We start from the raw sequence: 17,263 nt of genomic DNA, 5'->3' as shown, positions 1-17,263 counted from the left end.
CTAATTTATGACAAAAGCAATATTACCGTAACCTGTACACGGTGCTAAGCTATTGCGTGTCTCTGATTGTATAGCATTTGAGCAATATATATACTAATATGTTATACTAAGCAAGCTTTCCCACAATGATTGGTGTTCGAGCTCTCACAGCAGAAGTACGTATAGCGACAAATAGATTTTCTAAATACTTGGTACGCCACTAGCGTAAGATCTGTACAACAAATGTATTTAACCTCGCTATTCTGAGAGCGGTCTGTTGCCGAAATTGGTTTTTGGTCGGTAATAGCTACAAGCATTAGACTCGTCATGAAGGTGGTGTCTGTGTACACACGTTAGAGAATGCCGACAAGTCGTAATGTCCATAAATTAAACTTGCAGTTCCAAATGCGCTCACGTCCAAGGTTTAGAAATTGGCTGTTGATACAGTTCATTGCCCTTTGGGAACCAGATATCTGAAACAACGCTTAACGCAACGATGCAAAGCTCAAAACATCTATGTATGTATCATTAGTGCAAAGTACTATTTTTTTTTTCTTAAAATAAAACACTTTTCCCAAATAAAAATCGACTTTTCTCGATATCTAAATTGCACTTACCGAAGGGGGTCAAAATAGTAACCGTTAGCTATAAACGTTTCCGAGCGAAAGAGTTAAGCGTAGCCTAGTCTATGTATTACTTAGCTCGTTCGTTCGAGAACGTTGACGCTGTTATGCAACACGGTTATTGCTGCCCTAAAGATTACTCTATCGAACACTATTATTATTTTAATACGGGAATGTCATTAACCGGTTCTTCCGGTATCTTCAACCCTCTATTTTTAAGCATTTACCTGCCTTTCTCTCTGCGATGACATAAGTAGCTGGCATAGTAGTAAGTTTCTTTATATATGTAAACCTACATATATATAAATGTAGGTGCAAGAAATGGCTGGCCTCTAAGGGGTTGCCATACCGTGTGTTTATTTTACTTGTAACATATATTTCAGTTTAACTAATATGGCAACGAAGAAAAATACTGCTAAGTGATGACAATATCACGATAGACGTGATGCCACATTTGTTACCTTCATGCGATAATAAAAATAGATCTGCAGTTTTGAACGTACTTTAAGCGAAAAACATATCAGGCATCTTTAAAAAAAAAACTGCTTAGACAAGATTACTCGTAATTTTCAAGCAAATATTCATCTTCATTTTGAATTGTGACAATTGCATTTAACGGAACATAGTGGTTCTGTTAAGAGGTCTTCCAATAAAATGTCCTCGCTCCAATCGTAAAACACCATATACACCCCCTACGTTTCCAATCAGACCGGAGTTTTTCATGATTCAGCGTTGTTTCATCATATAAGCAGCAGAATTAATGTTAATCACGCAGAGATCCAATTTTGGTGTACTGGTGACCTGTAGTTCTATGGTAGCATTAAGTTTCCTTTATTTGAGGAGAGACCTTTGCTAAATAGCTCCAGTTAACTTGAAGTATTCTGTATAATTATGACTTAAATACTTGAGTATTTAACTGAGTTCTGTGCCGATTTTTCGGAAATAGTATTTCATGTATAGCGTCGTAAATATCAAAGGACAATTTCGATGGATGGCACTTGACGATTTGCTGACGTATAAAATCATCAATATGATCATACTAGTTCAGTTTTTTGTCGTTATAATGAGGCTATTAGACTGCGATTGCATTAAAGTTCAGATCCTAGAATATTGGAAACTAATCGATCTGCGGCCGTCCTTCAGATACCCCGACGAGGTTTTGACCTTGATTATTAGTGACTGCAACCTGGAGATTCGTATACTGCTTATGCTAAAGTTGCGTTATCTGGCACCTGAACATCAACTCGTCATGTCGACGGTGAGTCCACTAATATAGTGCTGTGCCGTACCATTTACACGGTTAGTTTCAAGGACAATTGAACCTTTCTCAGTGGGCGCTGGGAGGACCGGCTCGCTAAGCGGCAGACACCCTGTTGATTCACTAATGAAGACTGCGGCGGTAGCGTAGCGAGTCTCGTAACAGTAGAAACCTGCTCGTTAAACCACTGAAGGCCATTCAAATAAGATTCAAATATTCGCGCGCACAAAGTTCGTATGGGCGGGCGGTGTTTTGCTATTTTCTAATGCAATCAAGGCTGAATATTAAGAAAAATAAGGTAACTATATATTTTGGGATATTGTTGTCATCATATCGATCGCTAGTTTTTTCCGCATGAAGTATACTGCTCGAAGTTGCTTATCGCTCAATAAAACGAGTTATCTAGTCAATTTAAACTGCATCCTGTAACAATGGAGCGTAATTTTTAAAAGACATCTCGTCAGTGAAGCTTTTTTCTGAAAAGGCTCATCAGTCAGAATTATCTGCACAGCAGCGAGTAACATTAAATGACAATATTGTGGATCGTAATAATGTCTTTCTCACTGCCGGTCGCGACGCTACACTCGTTTCAGGACCTGTCATGTCAGAACCAAACCCAGATTTCCCTTTCGTTTGTATGGGAAATATACACAGGCGGGACAATTTAAAAGTTGGATACACCAACCTTGCTAACACGTTTGTTGTCACTTGCTCGGCTGAGTGGGCACTTTCCAAGGACGATTTTAATTTTGCATACATTACGCAATCCTCAGACAACGAACAGATGTAGGAAGGGAACTCACAGGATGTCACTTACTTCATCAACGGTCGTGTATGGCTTCAGTTCCGTAACGACAATAAACACGCGGAACCTAGCAGACGACTGAAACGTTACGGCTCAACGAAAACTAGCAACAGCGGACCACCAGGAACTGCCGGTGGCTTCGCATTTTACTACCGCCTGAATTGTTCTCTCCATCAGACTGTCTAGACTTTGCGCTCTTACGAACATGCTACGCAATAATGCAATACCGAAACGTATAAGTCAGAATCGTTCGTGTCTATTGAAGCAGCATCTGTAGTAAGTACTTTTAACTGGAGTAGCTCTGACACACGACTAGGTCATGTTACTATAATCAACTACATAAGCACAAAATGTAATAGATCACAAGGTAAGTCGACCTAGTTATTGACTTTCTGCGGAATTAAACGATATTTAATGTGTATAATTTGTTGAATAAAGATAACTTTTTGTCCTTAATCTAGATTAATCCACGTATTTAATTGCCTGTCATATTGTGACTTAAACAATCCTATTACTTGTCGGAAAAGCCCGCGCAAAAGTAAACATAGTATACAGTAGTTAATTACCTCTTGTAGCAAGGCTTGTTGTTTGAACTATGTAGTATAAACTGTTCTCACGAGACCTTAATACTCTGCAGACCTGTCGTATTGACATGGTAGTTTCACCAGACAACATAAATCAGCTACAGAAGCTTACCAATTTTGTTTTTTCTCATATCACCTTTTCCGTACCCTATCCCATATATTTCTGTGTCTATCAGTACGTGATAAGTCGGCCTCACATGGTATCATCCTAGATGGGAGACATCTATTCTCCTACCCCCAGTTTCCAATATTTGGCCCACAAACCTTGGCAGTTTCATCGAACTGTATTCGTTACCTTGGATGACAAAGCAGCGCGTCTCCAGGGTCTAAGATATTTTCCAGAAAAGAAGAAACAAAAGATACTGCCAAACCGACGACGTTTTGACGAAACATCCACTGTATAGCGGCAGCGAAACGGTAAACTGTCGAGGGAGCTGCTCACATTAAATAGACCCAATGGCGCTCCTAGCGAATACGCGGAGTGAATAACTGTCACTCTAGTCTCTATGAGATGTGTAAGGTATTGCCTCACGGACATACATCGACATTGTTCCATATCCGAGCACTAGGCTTTTCTACCTCTTTTTCTCGTATCTCTCAGCTCAATATTTCACGTCACTGCACGGCACAGAAAGTATGTCTCCTGTTTCCATGGCAGTTTGCCCTGCGGGGCCAGATTATCAATCGATCACTTTGTATGTCAGCAGTCGCAGCGATAGGATGTCCATCCGGAGTGACATCTGAACGGAAGAAAAACGCGTAACCGCCTGTCGTTCATAAATCGACTGTTATGAATGCGAAGCTTTTTTTTTGCTTGATATAGTGAAACGATATATGTATGACTTGTCTAAGTTACTGTGTATAGAAGTTATATCATTTTGTGTAGTTTTGTCCTTTTAGAGCTCGGGTCAGAACTTCGTAATCGCTGTTAGGCACGTAATTGATTGAGCGACGATACCGTCACACTGAAAACACTGAATATCTCCACGACATGCCCGAAATATCAAATTTGAAAATTATATGCTCCATATATACATATATATATATATATATATATATACATATATATATAGAGAGAGAGAGAATATATACTAGTACTTCTTTGCTGCAGCAAAACCGAAAATTATTGTACTGTCACATTAACCAATACTCAAAATAGCACTTTAGGAAGATTTTAAAAGCATGGACTTATTTGTGACACTGTGGGCTCATCGACTGTTCTATTGGCTACTATAAGTCGCAAGCTCACTCGTATATAAAAGTCATTGTTTTAAAACATTTTGTAGGTGAATGGGGACTACCAGTTTTCTACTATTGGATCAGATACCGCCAAGCAATGGTACCGTGAGTATCTGGGGAAATAACATCAATGTCCTGAATTAACTTAGAAAAAAAAAGTGTGTAAAATGCGATAAAATGGATTTGATAATTATACTCTAACTCCATTGGTTATACAGAGCATGTCCCAAAAGTAGTTTAAAATTCAGATCTAGTCCAATGTTTCCATCAATCGAGACACATCTTTATCGTCCGTCTAATAAAAATAAGAAAAGATCGTTCCTTTAATTAAAGATATTCAGCGGTAAGTTCATTTATTACTTGGGTCCTTACGCTATCTTACATATAAATATAAGGGAAAAATCAAACGTATTTTGATGGATTCAAATTAAAGGTGCCTTCGATACTTATATGTCGAATCTATCAGCACCCCTTTTGCACACAGACACTATCAGACCGCCATAATTCATAGGTTGCTAATTCATTTAAACCATAGTTTTAACTGTAATGATGTACTTAATTATGGCTTTGGTACACACACACACACACACACACATTTATATGGAAAACGCGAACGTTAATACCATCCTAAAGTTATATATAAAATTAAAAAGAGTATCATTGGCAGGACGCGCCACCAACCTCGACAAGCCGGTCAGCATTTCGCTGATGGACTCAGGCGATTGTGACGCTCTGGTGTGAAAATTTAATATTAACAGGGCTGACACCGACTATTTTGCTTGTGCAACGCTATCCAGCACTAAATCCAATTTGAGTGGGAAGACTGCGACACAGACACGTAATGGCAAAGGAACGCATACCGGTCCTCGATCATGCGGAGCAAGCCAGCCACCCAGCTAAATGATACTCCCATATATATGCGGTCTAAGAGAGAAGAAAACAGAACAATCCTGTTCGAAACGACCCCATTCCCCCTCCTTTAGCGACTCCGTGGTAAGTGAAGCTCATCCAGCGAGATCTAATTACCAACTAACAAGGACTATATTTCTCAGCCAGCAACACTTGAGCTGACATACAGATACTAGATGATGGAGACGTTTGAACAATCTCCAGACACATCATCATCATAGCTACCATTATTATATAAAGCTATGTTTCAATACCTCTATAAATATATGCGTCCAAGCGTATAGGGAAAACGAGAGTATTCGCTCAAGTACGATTACATAATACTACGTTGATATAAAAACTATGCATTTCGCATGTGGGTTCGGCTACTTAATAGTATAATTAAAATATGTGTTCTCAAGTCTATTCTAGGAGGTTTCATTTACGCTATTTTTTCTATTTTCGCTGCAATCGGAAGTGTGCAGTTCGTAGGTGAATTAGATAAATGAGTGCAAAATGGTCTCCGTTTGCACTACATTACCTCTACGAGGTAGATAATTAGCTAACACGTGATTTGTCTTCTTATTCAATCGAACGGTCAAAGGTATATACGTGCAATATGTATGAAATAAGAAATATACATATTATACTTCAAACTAAATGGTCATATCCAAATTTCATGCATAATTCGGACCAGATGATGGCAGTGCTAGTTATCAAACTAGAGTTACTTGAAACCCTTTGCCCGAAAAAAAACGTAGATCTTACTTGGTGATGTTCAGGTTTAACGATGAATGAAAGAAGCCAAATATTAAGCTTCCTTGAAAACAACTATACACGGTGTTTCGTAATGATAAATAACTTTTAGAAAAGACCGAGTAAATATGAATTCCAATACCATTTAGAAAGCTCACTTGTGCTTCTTTTTAGCACTTATTTGCCATGGAAAAATATCCATAAACAGTGAATTTGGAACTTACGGTTTTATTGTTGGACAAACGGGCCCTGCAGCTCAAAATGGTTTTAGTTACCAAACCGGTTTGAGTTAGACGGCCTTTATGAGATTAATGTATTAGGAAACCCTTGTATGATAGAAGCCCTCGATCGTTAGCATTACTAGCCAGAACGCTATCAGGGATAGAAGTGCCGATGAAACTAAGGCCGATGCGGGCCTTCGCAATAATTATATCGACAAAAATTTTTTAATCATAAGATCCTTGGTCCCATCGTGTTAGGTACACGCAGATCGCTACGTTCTTGTCTCTGCAAATTTGCCACTAAAGTTCATATAGATTGATGCTTAAGTACTTACCAATACTCAATCACGGTGTCAGGAAACTGAATGCGTACTTCAGCAAAAACTACATCGACGACGGCAAATAAACGACTTCTGTTCTGCGATTTTCCGTCGAAGATGATTGCCTTAGCCGTTCTGCCAGCTGTTCACCCATCATAAACAGTTAGCAGCTTTTGTTTAATTTCTTGAATCCGTCCGCCAGGTTGTTAACAACTTAGTTCTCAACAGCTATTTTCAGCTGACCTTTTCGATTTTTTAAGTGCCTCTACCAGTAGTTTGACGGCGCAGCGGCAGGATACTACTCTCACTGAAAACGGTTTTACGGGTCCTTCGGGAGTTCACATCTGCCATACAAAAAAGTTGTTCTATATATATATGTGTGTGTGAGTGTATACACGGAGTCTTGCAATAATATAGGCTTTTAGGCGAAACTACGAACATGTTTTGCCTTTATGATTACGCCCATGGTATCATGCACAAAATGTGACCGATAATTAAGTTAACTACTCAAGCATGCACCATACATGTGTAGCTTGTAGTTGTTGACAGACAATCGTCTCGGAAAGTTATCGCTAGTAACGGACGCGTATAACTATGTAATTCCTATGGGAGGAAAGGTTTTATTGATTTATGTGAAAGTTTATGTACCGCTATACGAGAGAAGGTCAAGTCTTCTTGCTAATGATAAAAAAAAAATGACGATTCATCCTAATTATGAAAAATGAACAACAATTTTATACTAACTTTGTGATTTGAAACGTCATCTGCAGTAAACAAATTAGTAAATAAATACGTATTTTATTGCCGTATCTGCACCTATAAGATGGTATGAAAATCTATACGCTCCCTGCAAGGTTTAATCTTGAGGGACCTCTTCAGGCCTAGGCCCAAGGTCGTATTTATGCGACTCCCTTCGATCGCTCCTGATATGCGGCTTGTGTGCATGAGCACGCAGAACAAGAATAATTCCAAATTATATATGCGATAATTACTAATACATGAATGTTTATCGGTTAACCAAAAACGCTGCAATTCAGGTCAAGACTATATACTTACACAATATTGGCAAGTAATTACAATAAAAGAGCTATATTCTGAAGCCGAGACTTGTGTCTAATTCTTGTCATATAATTACATCAGACTGGGTATGCGTGTGTGGATCCTTTCAGTATGCGGGTTTAAGCATAGAAGCATCGGTCGCGTAAACAACGTTAGCCATCGTTTACAATAGACAGACTTTCATGGTCGACACATCCAAAGAGTTAGTCGTACTGCGCATGTCTGAGCCATACGTACATCACAAACGCTAAATATGAAATGTGGGGCGGATAATCTTCCCTGGAAAGTAAAACTTCAACAGTCTTGTTCTATGCAGATGAAGAGGTAAGGGGTTGTCGCAGTTATATCGAAGGACTGAATGAAGAGCTCATAAAATCCATCAGTCAGGTATTGAAAGGTTATTGCACATCGAACCATTATAGGTTAGTTTTTACATGAATATATAAAAAAAAAGCAGGCATATTTTTTTAGATTTTTTCAGGTCACTCGTAGTAGAATTATTTGTATCTTTTTGATGTAGGCATTTAATTTTTTATTTTTCTATTGGCAGCGTGTGCAGATGATCTAGCGAAATTCAAGATTATATCTCGACCAATATAAGAAGACTTGTACGTAGATATTTTCATATGTACGCCAGATTCGTCTGAATGTCATTAGGTCTAAATATTTCCTAAAAATATTTCTATTCCAGCAATAAAAAATTTTATTTTAACAACTCATATTTTCAATGTGGCTCACTTGGTTAAAATTTTGGAATAAGTATTCGAAAACGTTTCATTGTGCCTATGCATCTTGGCAAATCACTAGCGCTAGTGTAGCATAATTAAGAGTACACTATAGAATAGACTGTCTGTTATCTACGAAATGCCAACATTGACCGTATTCAACTGACAAAACGCTAGTCTTATGAATTACTTTGTCGACTGTTGGGAGTCATACTTCAACGGAAGCAATGCAGTTCGTACAATGCTAGGTAAAAAAACAACCTAAACAACCTAAGCTAAAACGTATAGCCGCACGCGATACTTGACCTTGTACAAACGATGTACCTGATTACGCATTATGTTGACAGCCTGAAGGTAGCCACGTGTTCCTGCTGGCGTGAACAAAAACACGCATGGAAAGACGTCTAAAAGCTAACTCGTTTTACCAGCGGAGACGAGGTGAAGTAACATACACTAAAAAGACAACTCCGGGAATCATGTGTAAGCAATGAAATGCTTGAGATACAGTTCTAGTAAGTATATATGATTCGACCAGAAACAGAAGGAAACGGACGACAATGTTTCCTTTACACAGATATACTTAAATGAATCTATTTCGGGTTTTTGAATGTATTGTAGCCTTGTTATTTTATACAAGCCAGTAAAACCCAGTGACATTTTTAAATGGAAAGGTAATAAGTTGTCTTGAGCGCCTTTGGGGTGATCGCTCAGCGGTTTGCAATGTTAGCTGATGCCATATGGGTGTCGAGATGACACATGCAAAGGGTATTGTGAACGGTTGAAACGAGGCTGCTAGCATCAGTCGGTCTTCCACAAATCGTATGGTCGGATCTACACATCACTGCTAAGTACACAGGTGGTAGTTCGCCTAATAAAGTATCTTTACAGTAGGGAGGTAATAGGACAAAGCCAAAGGGACACAGATATAGCTGGTGCGTGGCTACGTGAGTGCACGCACTTCGCAACTTCCCTAGAGGTGAAGCCCAAAGAGATTTGAAAATCAAAAATTGCAGGGCCCCCTAGAAAATCAATGGTTGGTTAAGAAAAATCAGAACCAGCGAAAATACATATTTTTATGTTCGGTTCAGAGTTTATATCAACTGGAAACTGGTAAGTTTGTCAGTTTGGATTCCACATAAACTACAGTTTGTAGTTCACACTAAATCTTAACGGATCTAGGTATAGCAACAGCTCAATAAATAATCACATTGGTTTATACAAAAGATTTTGATTTTTATTTTACCTTACTTTTTTTTCATTTGATATTGCTTGTTTTACGCTGTGTCCGGGAATGATGCGACTTAGCCTTAGCTTATGATTGAATATCTCTAATCAGTGAATGAACGTCAGTTTTTTGAACAAGGAGAGCATAGCCTTTCATCCCAGTTCACTTTTTCGCCGATTTCTTGTTCTTTGAGAAGCAGTGCGCGTCACCTTCGAACTCCTATGTAGTTTCAAGCGCCAGACTCCAGATAAACTACACAAGGTTCAGTCGTTTTTTTACGTCCACAATTTATCTCGACTCCCGACGCTCTCGTCGCTGCTGACTCAGTGAGTCTATGTACTGTTTCAATCGGATGGCTCTTGTGCACGGCCCAACTGGCGTTTTCTCGAATAGCAAGAACATAAACGGTGAAGTGGTTTTTCAAGCCCACAGTATTGCGGCAGCTGCAGGCCTGCATCATTTGGTCTGGCCCATGGTGGATGGAGAACACACAAAGTGCGTGATCCAGCTGATGTTTGTGCTTTATCGGCTAGGACACGGCGCTCGTTGCCCACCCGAGTGGAATGTAAGTGCCTTCCCGCCACGGACAAGGGCAGCGGGAAAGAAAAAGAGGAGAGAGAGAAACAGCGCGAGTGGAGCTCACCCAGGAGAAAGCGGTCAACAACAATAACCTATCGCTCCTGGCTAGCGACAACTGACTGCGTATTAGGTCCATAACCTATGATCTACCTATATCTTTATATATTTCGGCAATGCCGAAGGCTAGATACGTACAGTGGAAGAACGGCTGGCACAAAGCTTGCTTACGTACTTACCATTTCACATTAGACAGAGGCTACTTTGTAGTCGATCTTGGTGTTCTTTTGCTGAGGCTGATACGGGGTGAATGGCTAGGACCACATGCTGACGAGAGCCACTTGAGGTGGCGCCCCCCTCGGGCTACTAAGGCCCCAAACATCAACTTCCGCTAGTGAAGACTACCGAAGAGAATATAGAGGATGAAAGGTCGGCTTTTTTAAGATGGCGAGCAAAGCAGTGAAGTGCAGCAAGCAAACGCCATTCGACATGCTTTTGACATCATGACTATCACATCTCGATGTTTCTCTTTATGTAGTATTATTATGTAGCGTGACGTCGTCGTTTGTCTGAAAACCGCTAGGGCACTACATGTCATAGGTCAATTGATATTATGTTTACAGGTATCCACGCGGAATTTCGACAGAAATTTTTTTATTATAAAGAGCTTGAATTATTAAGATAAATTGTTGTTATTTTTGGATTGTTGTTATTGTTAATAAAAAAATAAATCACTAGAACAGGTCAATTGTAAAGGCAATGTTGAAGACCCAATTTGTAAATTTAGTCTGTCTAGTAATAACAGTGTCGATCCTAACACTGCGCTAGCTGCGTCGAGGTTTTTATTGCTATTATTCTTTATTATATTCTAAGGGCTAGACTGATTACTGGTGTTTTTTATGGGCTGCTTTGTCGCCATATCGTGCGAGTTTCCCTTGGTTATTTTCTGTGTTTTTGTGAAATGCTACCACTTCCCAACAAAATTCAGTTATTTGCAATTATTTGTTATTTATACGTAGGTTTGCAATGAATAACTTTCAAATAACGATCAATAACGTATTCTTTTGACACACAATTTTTTATTACAAGAAGCAAAGTTGAAACCTATCAGTTACGTTAAGTGCACTTGCCTCATAGTAGAGACGCACAAAGTTCCTGTAGAATAACTCAGATGCTAATCATAGTATCCTGGACAAAATTCAGAATGCATTTTATGCACATTAGAAGCATTCAACCCTTTGGGAAGTCCTCAATAAGGACTCAAGCATTTAAACGACAACCTTGAATCAAGTTATACGTTTTAGGTAAAGAAAAAGGTGGAGAGGCAACTCAGGCCCACCTGATTGTACGTACTTTGTCCTAACGAGTATACCTCCGTTTTAATCAATACAATGCAGTATAGACGTTACACGTATGCCGAACTTGTAAGAGAAAACAGGTTAACCGGTACAACTAGTCACTCATTCTTCAAAAAATGTATGTTCTTATAGAGATTTTACAGTAAGCCCTGTTTCCGGTTGAAGAATACTTTTTTTGACATTTTGTTATTAGTATGCAAGAAGTTAAACATTTCGCTTAAAAACGCGAAGAACGGTGTAATTCGTTATAGACATTTTCTCCTTATCAGCCATTGTTTTACACTCAGCAACTACCTGAAATACCGGCTAAGGAAACTCCATGCTCTCTAAAATCAGGTTGCAATCTTGCTCATATAAAGTATTTTTCAAGCCAGGAAGGGTAATTATATCACCAGCATAAGCCTTTTATTATAAGGATACTATATTCGTATTTTGTTTCCAGCCATTATGTTTACGTATTTACGAGGCTTATCGAAAGGAGGTTTTGAATAATATATAATGGTAAAGTTTAAAAATAATAATGAATATATATGAATTGATCATATTTTTATAAATATCAGTAAACAATCTCAGTACGCTAGCAAACGTCTGCTCAAACGCTTGTTATTGCATACCAACACATATATATACATATATATACCATACTCGCGTGGTACTCGATTCTACATAATGCAGATCAATGAAACTAATACAAAGAGTTCCAGTTTGTAGCAGCAAATAATAGCAGCCACAAGAGAGAAAACGATTACGGTCAAGGTGGCAAAGTATTGCTGGGGCTTTTCCTGCTAGGTTCGGGAAGTTATCATAGAAACTGCCTGTCTTTACATGACGTACTATACATTAAGGTAAACGTCGCTTCCGGATGTCAAATAGCACTTCGGGGACTATTAGAACGCCGTTGGGACATAGGTAACACACAAAGACCAAAAACAAGAGCAACAACCAAGCCCTGCAGCGCTCGAGAAAAGGAAAATTTGCGTCGTGAAATCACCAAAAGAGAAAAAGAATATGAGCAAGCTTGTGCCTTAAGGTATTCATTCGCTGTCAAGCTAGAACTGCCATTACGCCAGACCATCACAGTCACACCCCACCCATATACCGACATAGCGCCAGTTACACCCTGTCTTCGCGCGGCACGCTTCATGAATTCGGCTTTTTTTTCCATTTTATGCGGACTCCTGAGCGGATTCTCAGCCGGCGCTAGCATTGCCGCTGGACGCACCGAAGCGTGCAATTCTTTTGAGATAGAAGAGCGAACAAAAGGAACTGCTGTACCTTTTACATTAATACAGAAACTAGGAACGATATCAGGGTTCTTTTCAGTCGCGACTATATCACGGTATTGTTGACAATATAGAGGGGTGTACTACTTGCGTAGCCCGGGTGGATCTTCTTCACTGATTAGGCTGTGGATCAAACGAGAGGAACATCTATGCATGTATTGTGTATAGGAACATCTACGGATATCGCACAGATCGGGCTCGACATATTTCAGCCATGAAAAGTCTGTATTTGTTTATTTACATTATGTTTTCTTTTTTGTTTATATAATCACGCCATTCCTTTTACTGTATTAATACTCTAAGAAGTGATATTATAGGAACTGCTATTCAAACGTAACATTTCAGATCATTCGCCTTTTCTTGAAGACAAAGTAAGATCCTGAAAAGTAATCGAACATCCTTTATACCTTAAATATTTAAATGAATAAAAAATGTAGCCAGCTGATGCACTTAGAAGGGTGCAAAGGGCAGGCAAACCGTTATTCACGCTAAATTGCTTTACTTACAGTTTATTTAAATTGTATGCCCAGTTCCCATTAAATTATAGTAAAAACCTGTGACACACAATGGGAGAAGCAAGAATGGCGTAGTGCCGATTTTTATGTTTTCACACATAGGCAAAGTGCAGGTCACGTTCTAGATAGATCAAACTAGGTTATTACGTTCAGGAAATATTTTAACCCTTAATATTTTATAAAGGAATAATTTTTATTTAATACGGCGTTGACGGAACCAAAGTAACTGAACTGTATTTTAGTAACCTTTGATGAATTAATATGGGTGCCGCTACAGAATCGATCATCAGACGTTATTGGGTACTTATTGGCTGAAATCGTAGGTAAGCCAAAGGCGTGATGATTTGTACGACGCAAACGCCGCCGTTTGCGTTTTCAAATACGATTCATGTATAGATCGAATGGCTGAATACAAAAGGACAGCTTGCACTCAAGCATGACACTGATTGTTGCGTGTTCGCTACCTGTTGTCTTGTGGAATATGTTTAGTATTTAACTTTTTTTTCAGGCAAGTGTACGAAAAATACAATACATTTAAGTAAAATTACATTCAGCTGTTTGTACGGCTTCACTTTGAATCGGCAAGGACTTTTGGCAGACTGAAGTGGTAGGATTAGTATTTACTTGTGGTGGATAGTCGTTTGCGACCATTTGTAGCACTAATACGTTACAGTGTACACTACGTTAAGGCAATTTGACTACACCTGAACACATGTCTGGCCATACCTCATAGTGGCCTATTTTTAGGACTCTGCCTTGATGCTTTGCGTGGTCTTTACAGCATAATAAACGAATTTGATTTGCTTGGCCCATACTTTGGGGGGCGGGGGGCGTTGACGGAACCAAAGTAAATGAACTGTATTTGGAAATTAAACCGGAGCCCTGGAAAGTCTACCGTCTCAACAGGTTTATGTTACATAGTTAAGACATTGGTTCAGATATGTCAGCAACGGATCTATCTTTCACTGCCTCATGACTAATAGTCCTAAGGAAGAATATGCCGAAAAACGCAATCGGTCTCCCTTCGTTACATCATGAAGTCAATTAGAAACGGAAATGAAAAAAGGTCAACCAATAGAATTACCAATTCGTCTTTTAATGTGTGTATATTGCACACGGTTGCTGTTTCTTTGTTTGATTTCATAAACATCGCATGGCCATGATGTGATTAATTTTGTATTCCCTTGTTCCTAATTCAGAGTATCCATATATTATTACACAAGCTCTTCGTGGAACACAAGCGTAAACAACTCGAGTTCTGAGGTTGTCCTGGCGAATATGTGATTTTCGAGTGAACCTTCCTGGGGGGGGGGTGCTGACATAGCAGGTATTTTTTCTACCTTTCCTCTATCGACATGCGTCAATTATTGTTAAAAAATCATAAACGCAATTGCTCGGTAATACACACAATTGACCACAGGGCGCAGTCGCTATTAACCTGCAGTTATGCATCATTTATTTACTCTTATGCCATTTTTGATCGGCGCAGAACACCTTCAGGCCTAGCTTCTTCTTGTGACTACCATTGGTGTCATAGCTCACCGTAGCGGTTCTTCAGTCGTATCGGGGGAAAAGGAAGCTGACTGGCAATTATTTCAGTAAATACGAAAAAAAAGGCACAAGAAGCGGTACCATAGTAAGATTCTAATATTCCTTAATATAACCTGTTTAATAATCCGATACAAGCTGCGCTTGGTCCTGGCGACCGAATGATACTTAATGCAACAAATATTTAGGCTCCATGTAAGCTATCGCAATTTTATTAGTAAGGCTTCACCGTAGGGTAAATCGTGAACACATTTCATTTTTAGACGGAGCAGTAATATAGATGTACCAAAAACTCAAACAAGGGTTAAAGGAGCACGACTATAATGATTATTTGATTCCCTGATTACGAGTCAGATCCTCCCTATTAAACTGTCCGGAGCTACTTGGCTGGTCAATAAACTCAAATCATTTCATATCACATAAGATGGAATAACGATAGTTTGGTATAGTAAAAAAATATTTTCGCGTATTAAGTACACGTGGAAGCCATCGCTCTGGGTAGTTCTCGAGAGCTGTGTACTCGTTATTTGTATTACTGCACCTAATTTCGTGACCACGGGCGCCATTTAAGAACATTGACGGTAGGTACGATACGTTACCCATTAGCCGTTTGAAAGCATAGAAAAAATCTAAATAGACTTGAAAATGAATAATAAAAACACTGAGAGCATCGCTTGATTCTGTCTTTCGAAATCCAGGCCGCGATTAAAGCGTGGTGATGCGATCGTGCTTTGTAATTAAGCGCACAGTGGTTGCCGCGCCACACATGCATGAACCTTTTCTGAAACTCGGTGTTTTCAGCAATGCGGACCGTTTGTTTTGCAGGCAACATTTATATCATGAAAACAAATTCTCTAATGTATGACTATCAGCTTACGTCTAAATCTATTCGACACTGCCACCGAGGTCTAATCTTTTTCCTGTGGGCGAAACACACACACACGTATTACCCGTTCGTCATAGCGAAGCAGAGTCAGGCTCTATTTTGCTTAAAAGCGTTCGTGATCACCGCGGCTCGTCTTTTTCCTTAGAGATTTTCAGGTGTTGTTATCTCTTCTCTGGTCTCCAACCTACCGATTTCCCTTCTAAAAGAAACGTACTAGTAATATATTGTCATTTCGTTCAAAGTCTTTTTGTCCACCGATCCGTGGTGGACTCAGTGGTTTCGCCTTGAAAAAAAATAATCACTACGCGTTGATTTTCAGTATTAGATGATATCTTTATCACTAAAGTTATTATTTACAGACGACATTCAACTGCCCTACACTCGTCTATAGCCGACTGTTGATGTAAATAATTTGTCTGCTAATGGTGCGTTGTTTGTACCTTATTTCAGCTGTTCAGCCCGCTAAATAGGTCCCGATAGGCTACAATTGAGTGAAAATGAACAAATTCATTTACAAGCCTGATTAATTTTGTCTAAAATTAGGCATATACTACCTTTCCGCTGCTACAGCTACTCAATACAATAAAAGGATCTAATTTTTTAATGTTTCTAATAGTAGAAGTCTCGCTAGAGTTCAGCCCCTATGCACACAGCATATTTCCCCTTCACTTGTAGGATTTTTCAGTTTACTGTTTCAAAAATTATCATTTTGACGGTTCGCGCTTATTCAGTCTCTGTTATTAAAATCATTTCATCGTACATTGTGTCGAATGAAATGTCACTCCACGCACGACATGTCGACTCCCTACGATGCGAGGAAATCGCGCGTTTAAGACCCGGGCCATTTCAAATCAGTAGCGAATTGTCTTTTATGGACTACTTCGGTTCCGGGTGGCAATTTACCATCCGTCCCTTAGCTGTTGGCGAAGATTTCGAAAAGATATACACTGCAGGTCACATGACAACCTTTCTGGACATACAAGGTAAGATTTATTAGTTGGTCAGAACTGCCTAAGCCGACCCTTAGGAAACTTGCTTTCATATACCACTGCTTCTATAGACTTGTCTTTACTCAAACTGCACGAAGGATGTGTACGTCTGCAGTTTTTATAGTGTTTGACGTTATAATACAGAGTATAATTTGATCAATAACAACATGAATAACCCCGCAGACCTCTTTCCCGAAACCTCAAAAGTTTATTGTTTGGTTTAGGTTAAGGGATATGGCGCGAGAAGATCGATTAGGCAACCAACCTAAGAAGCCTCTCGGGAAACGACTTTAGAAGACTTACGGCTGATTAAGATGCAACTGTTCTATAATATATCAGTAAACAAATTAGCTCTATCGGTTGAAATGCAACAATTTCGACATAATGTGAAATTTAATCAGTTCGAATGCTTCAAAGATATAGGGT

General features: G+C 39.2%; 1 long non-coding RNA gene across 1 annotated transcript; it reads left to right on the top strand.

The window, feature by feature from the left end:
- Positions 1-2,677: 2,677 nt before the first annotated feature.
- On the top strand, positions 2,678-8,535 carry LOC147751953 (uncharacterized). Its single transcript, XR_015315447.1, has 3 exons — positions 2,678-2,941; positions 4,536-5,481; positions 7,843-8,535. It is a non-coding gene; the product is annotated as an uncharacterized LOC147751953 (long non-coding RNA).
- Positions 8,536-17,263: the final 8,728 nt, after the last annotated feature.

Source organism: Varroa jacobsoni, unplaced genomic scaffold, assembly GCF_002532875.2.
Source record: "Varroa jacobsoni isolate VJ856 unplaced genomic scaffold, vjacob_1.0 contig00953, whole genome shotgun sequence".
NCBI classification, from domain to species: domain Eukaryota; kingdom Metazoa; phylum Arthropoda; class Arachnida; order Mesostigmata; family Varroidae; genus Varroa; species Varroa jacobsoni.
The sequence above is the reverse complement of the archived record's forward strand: the minus strand, read 5'-3'. Positions and strand labels throughout refer to the sequence as shown.